The 6,273-nt window shown below is 34.4% G+C and overlaps 1 non-coding gene across 1 annotated transcript; it reads left to right on the top strand.

Annotated features, from left to right (window-relative positions):
- Positions 1–3,413: 3,413 nt before the first annotated feature.
- Smp_tRNA_01624_Gln_TTG.1.1 lies at positions 3,414–3,480 on the top strand. Its single transcript has one exon. It is a non-coding gene (tRNA).
- Positions 3,481–6,273: the final 2,793 nt, after the last annotated feature.

A 6,273-nucleotide genomic window follows, 5' to 3' on the forward strand; every position in this document is an offset into this window, starting at 1 on the left:
CCAGGCAATACTATTGAATCTATTAGTCTTCTATCTCTATCTTAACGCTTAATAAGTAAACAAAAGTAATGTAGTGTTGAAGATACAGTTCGATTAAAAATATAACCAAGAAAAACTTCCTTCGGTTTACAGTCCCCCTCCTTTTTTGGTATAAGTGAAAATCACAGCACTGTTGTCATCGCCTTTTATTCTGATTCATGAGTGATTATGTCGCAAGCCATAAAGTTGCATTATTTTCCAGACCCTAGCTAAAGTCTTGAGGGACTTACAGTTGTCCGTTTTATGGGACTATCTTTTATATTACAGAGTCATAACATAAACCAACCACCGTTTCACCCTTTCCACACAGTCCCAGTATCAGTAAATAATGCACAGCGTGGAAGCCATTTGTATTAACTTTGTGAAACATGTCCAACTTTTAGTCAATTAAGTACTGTTCTAAGTACGTTACTTTATGGTTGAAATGTAAATTATAAACTATTTGATCATAAATGAACTATGCTTTACATAGTTATATTCAGGTTCCTAGTATTACCGTTTAATTGGGTGTCTTTATAGATAAAACGTGAAATTCGAATATTTGAAACCCTGTTTAATTAATCAGTATGATGTTTGAATATATTTCTATTAAACTAAGCATTTGAAACAAAAAGACGAACATTAGACGTTTAACGAAGTATATTCAGCATTGGCAACTAATTACCTTTCAAAGTCTGCTCTTCAGTTAACTCATATTAATTAAAATAAACAAATTCGTGTTTCAACTAACCATATATATTGTCGTCTTTTTTTAAACAAAGTGGGTTTGGAATGTAGACAACTTACTGTAGTCCTTTTACAATATGTGCAATTTACCAGACAAAAGTAAATTGAGCGTAGTCAAAATTTAACTTTTTTTTACCAAACTTTCATGCTATAGTTGGTTAGGTTTCAATCCATTGTAAATTCGTATGATAAAATCATGCTGCATGCTGCAAACAAACAAAAATTTATTTTAATAGTTGACATCATGAATCAGTTGAAGCTAGACCACTATGGAAAGCCTGCTATTTATTTCCCTAGTAATAGACTATAATAGAATATGTTCTCACTGGAGAATAGCATAATTTCCTAGGTTCTAATAAGAAACCATGACCATTGGTTTTTGACCTTACAAATTGTATCGACAGCAATGGATGATAGTTGTATAATAGTGCTTTTAAAACTGGTTTGTATTGTGCGTTGACTTCAGAAATACAATCACTGGAAATCAAAGATTACTGGATATCTCATTAGTCCTAATATGGAACACTTCGGCAGTGCACAGAAAGGATGCCATTAGGGACTGAACTACAGACTTTCAGGTCTTTAGGAGAGCACTCAATCCGCAGATCACTATGTTAGTGGCCAATAGTTTATATTTCTAACTTCATTCAACCCATCATACTACGCAACCCATCCTCCAGTATAATTGGTGGGTACTTGTCTAACACTCGATGTGGCTACGACTTCATCCTACAACCGCGAAACTGAAGTTAAAAAACTAAACGATATATGTTTATTAATTTATTGATGTTTTTAACATGAATTAGATTATATATACGTTATAGAGAGGCAGAAGTACACATAACCACACCAACTTACCTCATTTAAGTGGTTTTAGATTTAATCTGACTAAAAGAACATACTGAAAAAATTCTCTTTAGTTTTGGTAGTTCGTTGACTTTGGAAAACTTATTTTTAGGAATTTTTCCAAAACTATATCTCTTTTTATCTTAGATACTTTATTTGGTTATCATATCTCTTCTTAATTAACCTTCAGATTAAAACTAAACGTATTATACAGGCATTAGCGCTATATGATTGTAATAGTAATAGAATTGTTGTTTAACTGTTCATTTTTTTGTTTTCTTTTCTATTCTTTAGATTACTCTATTTGTTTTTCATGTATACATATAGATGAATATGTTAGTTTGTAGTGATCATGAATGACCTTAAAATAAGATTATAAATAATAGTTGTCCTGAGAGTTACACATGTCCCAACATATGTTCACAAATATTATATTTATGACCTCTTTTCTACTATATCTTTTTATTAACTTCATTTACACAATAGATTGATATTGGGTTTTTCTTTAAATTTTTAAATCATTTTTCGTTTATTATGTACGGTGCGTTGGATAACAAGCCAACAAACCTGCATTATATAGTTGCAAGCGTGAGTCAATTCAAGCTAGACCACCAAGGAAAACCTGGAAGCACTGGACGGCCGTTTCGTCCTACTGTGAGACTCCTCAGTGGTGCACATCCACGACCTCGCCTCGCGAGATTCGAACCGAGGACCTATCAGTCTCGCGCACAAGCGCTTAACCATTAGACGACTGAGCCGGCATCCGATGGTGTTTATGTCTAACTCTAACCAATCCATGAAGTTGAGCAACCGTTTACTAATTGTCTTCAATGATTTGCTATCTCACAACAGACTTGGTTTGAACTTCACTGGTCACTGCTTCTCACTAGAACTCCTGGATTTACTTCACGAAGTCAGTCACTAGTGAGCATATGATTATAATCAGAAGGGGTTTTGTGGAGATTTAGTATTTTCACAGTTGAAAGCGTGAGTCAATTGAAGCGTACTAAGACGAAACGGCCGTCCAGTGCTTCCAGGTTTTCCTTGGTGGTCTAGCTTCAATTGACTCATACTGAATCTCCACAAAACCCTTTCTGACTACATTATATAATTTGGCTGAGACAAGGATTTATGCACGTCTAACCACTGCCTACTCTGAAGTGACATGTTTGCTAGCGTAAAATTAAGTTGGGAATACTATTGTATGGTATACATTAAGATATAATACAAGTCCATGAACTCATTTTACTTGGGACTGAGGAGTCCCATGATAGGACGAAACGGCCGTCCAGTGCTTCCAGGTTTTCCATAGTGGTCTAACTTCAATTGACTCATGATTTCAACTATATATAAATACTAACTTGTTTATTAAATGATATGGACTAATCAATTCACCATTTACATAAGTAGATGGATGAACTAAATGTATTACCATTGTTGACATTACTATTTTTTTCAAATATCACTATTACTGCCACTACTCTTCTACCATTAATATCAGTAGTATAATGTTTAGTGTTGGCTATCAATCATTCCATGTTTAGTTCTGTTTATTGTGAAAAAAATAAACAATAAAATCATAATCTATAACTTTTAGTTAAATTTCAATCATTTTTTAAATGTGTTATAACATTTATTCACTTATTTATACATATATCATTCATTTATGTGAATAAGTTGAGAATATGAGAAATTGGACTAATTAATAATTTGATATACATATGATTATTAGTAGGTATCATTATCAAGGATTGACTTGATAATTTTAAATAAATTGTTCACAAGCAAGTGGCTATCAGGACTCAGTAGCTGAGTGGATAACGCGATGGTGTTTGAAGCGAAAGGTACTGGGTTCGAGTCCCAGAGTGAACATCAACTTCGAGATGCAGGTACACCCAGCTGACGAGTCCCAAATAAAACGAAACGCGCGTCCTGGATTCCACTATCAATCTTTGCTTATAATCATTAAGTAGATTGTTATAAATAATGTATTTGTAATATTCCAATGAGTTGAAAAGTTAGATTTTCTGATGTCTCGTGACTGAGTGTAGGTCACTTCTTCAGAGAATAAATAACCAAGTTAAAATTAACCTAAGTTTAAATAGTACAAAGAAACAAAACAAGAATATCAGGTGCGATTGATCAATATCAATATCATGATGTGGTAGTTAATTTATTATCAAAATAATTACCCTGACCAGGGTAGTACAACCGTGTCGGGTGTGAGGTAGTTACCGACCGAAGACAATGAAAAATGGTCGCGCGATATCATGCATTGGTTGGAGTTAACATCGTTGGATGCCGACTTAGTGGTATGAAGACTAAGCGTTTGCGTGCGAGACCTTAGATCTTGGGTCCGAATTCCATGTGTGGGATCGTGGATGTGCATTGCTAAGAAGTCCCATGCTAGGACGAAAAGACTGTCCTTTGATTCCAGGTTTTGACATTGATTGGTTCATGATTTCAATGAAATTCAACTATCTCCACACCTTCAAACAGAATACGAAATTATTCACTGTGTATAAAACAATACTAATAACATTAATAAATTTCCATGTTAAACTGTGAATTGCATTGATCTCTTTTTTTTTGCTTAGATAATATTTGGTGAAATATGTTTAAACAAACTGTTCATTTATAATTAAGTTAAGTGTATAGACTGAATTGCTTGAACTTATCCCATTACATATGAACATTGTTAAAATCACAGGGTGGAATACACTAGAATATCATTAAATATTATGTCGCATTCAACAAATGTTTCACATGAGTTTACATCTCCATCAGTAGTGCTCTCCCATGACTACAATCATTGTCGAACGCGTGATTTTCAAGTCTAATAGCATGTGTTCTATGTGATTCAGTGGAAATAATTAATGTGAAATTGATCATCATAATTAAGTAGCTGAAGTTTTTTTTTGTTTTTCTCCATTAATTTCACCATATAGTTTATACAAAATTTGATTAATAATGATTAATATGACACAGAATAATTCACATGTCAGAGAATATTTTTCCAGATTTCAAAAAATGACATTTTCGCCTGACAACTATGATGAAATGGTTATAGTAATGAGAGTTTAATCATAATTGGTTTACTATTTATAAAAAATACAAAAAAAAACGGTATCATCTCACTTTAAGTTTCCTAACTAGAATACAGATACTTATGATAGATTGTTTTTGTTCTGATATTCAGTTATAAAGACGTTGATACTGCCAATTTTTTTCTAGATTGCTAATGAAACACTCAGGTGATCAATCTTTCCTCAAACCAGACTATATATATATATATATATATATATATAACTAGGATGAAATCAGATGGTCTAAAGTTTTTGTTCCACAATCTGAATTTTATAAAAAAAACTGACGGTAACGGTGACACATGTTCATCACTTCACGTTGCTGCACTATATCAGCACAGCGGGATAAAGTTTTCAAGACAAATGTTAGTGCTAATATGAAAGATTAGGGATAGACTATATAATTCTAGAAGAAAAAGAATCAATTTACCAGTAATACTTATTTACTTACTTATTTACAACTGTTTCCCTCGTAGGGGAACATATGCCATCCACCAGCATTCTCCATCCTTTCCAGTTTCTATTCATTCTTTTCATGTCTGATTCCGATTCCCGACGCACTGTGTTCTTCAGCCTTCCTCTTTTCAGTTTCCCTTCACGATTCGAAGTTAACGCTTGCATCGTGATTTAGGTTGATGATTTCCTTAATGTATGTCCTACCTACCTCGATCGTCTTTTCCTAATTTTCTCTTCATTTGGAAGCTGATTTACCCTCTCCTACAAAACACTGTCGCTGATAGTATCCGGCCAGTAAACGTTGAGTATTTTGCGTAGACATCCATTTATAAATACTTGCACCTTGTTGATGATGGCTGTAGTAGTTCTCCACGTTTCAGCTCCGTACAGTAGGACTAACTGTCTTGAAGATCCTCACTTTGAAATTAGTTGAGACTTGTTTTGAGTCCCATATGTTCTTCAATTGTAGGAATGCAGTCCTTGCTTTGCCAATCCTCGTCTTTACGTCTGCATTCTCTCCTCCTTGTTCATCACTGACGCTATCCAGATACGTGAAACTGTCAAACTCTTCCAGAGTTTCTTCATCAATTGTGATTAGGTTGGTGTTCTCCTTGTTGTATTTGAGGATCATCCTTTTTCCTTTGTGTATGTTGAGGCCTATCAATGCAGAGGCTGCTGCTACATTAGTTGTCTTCATCTGCATCTGTTCATGTGTATGGGATAGAATGGCCAGGTCATCTGCGAATTCCAAATTGTCTAATTGATTCTGAGATGTTCATTGTATTCCGTGCTTCCCCTCAGATGTTGAGGTTTTCATAGTCCAGTCGACCACCAGAAGAAAGAGGAAGGGGGAGAGTAGACAGCCTTCTTTGATAAAAGTCTCATTGCCCTTCATGGTAGTTTTATCTTCCAGTAGATCCTGTAAGGCTTGGAATTTTTTGTTGAGTATTATCTTGAATTGGTTGAGTTTGTTAGTATCATGAAGGATGGCTGTGTTGAACCTTTGTAGTGCTGTTTCCCCAGTTGTCCTATGTTTTTTAGCTTCAGTTTCATTTTGGCCACAACCAGGTGGTAATCTGTAGTTATGTCATCTCCTCTCTTGGTTCTCACATATTCCATC

The sequence above is a fragment of the Schistosoma mansoni genome, chromosome 2 (assembly GCF_000237925.1).
Source record: "Schistosoma mansoni strain Puerto Rico chromosome 2, complete genome".
Lineage (NCBI taxonomy): Eukaryota > Metazoa > Platyhelminthes > Trematoda > Strigeidida > Schistosomatidae > Schistosoma > Schistosoma mansoni.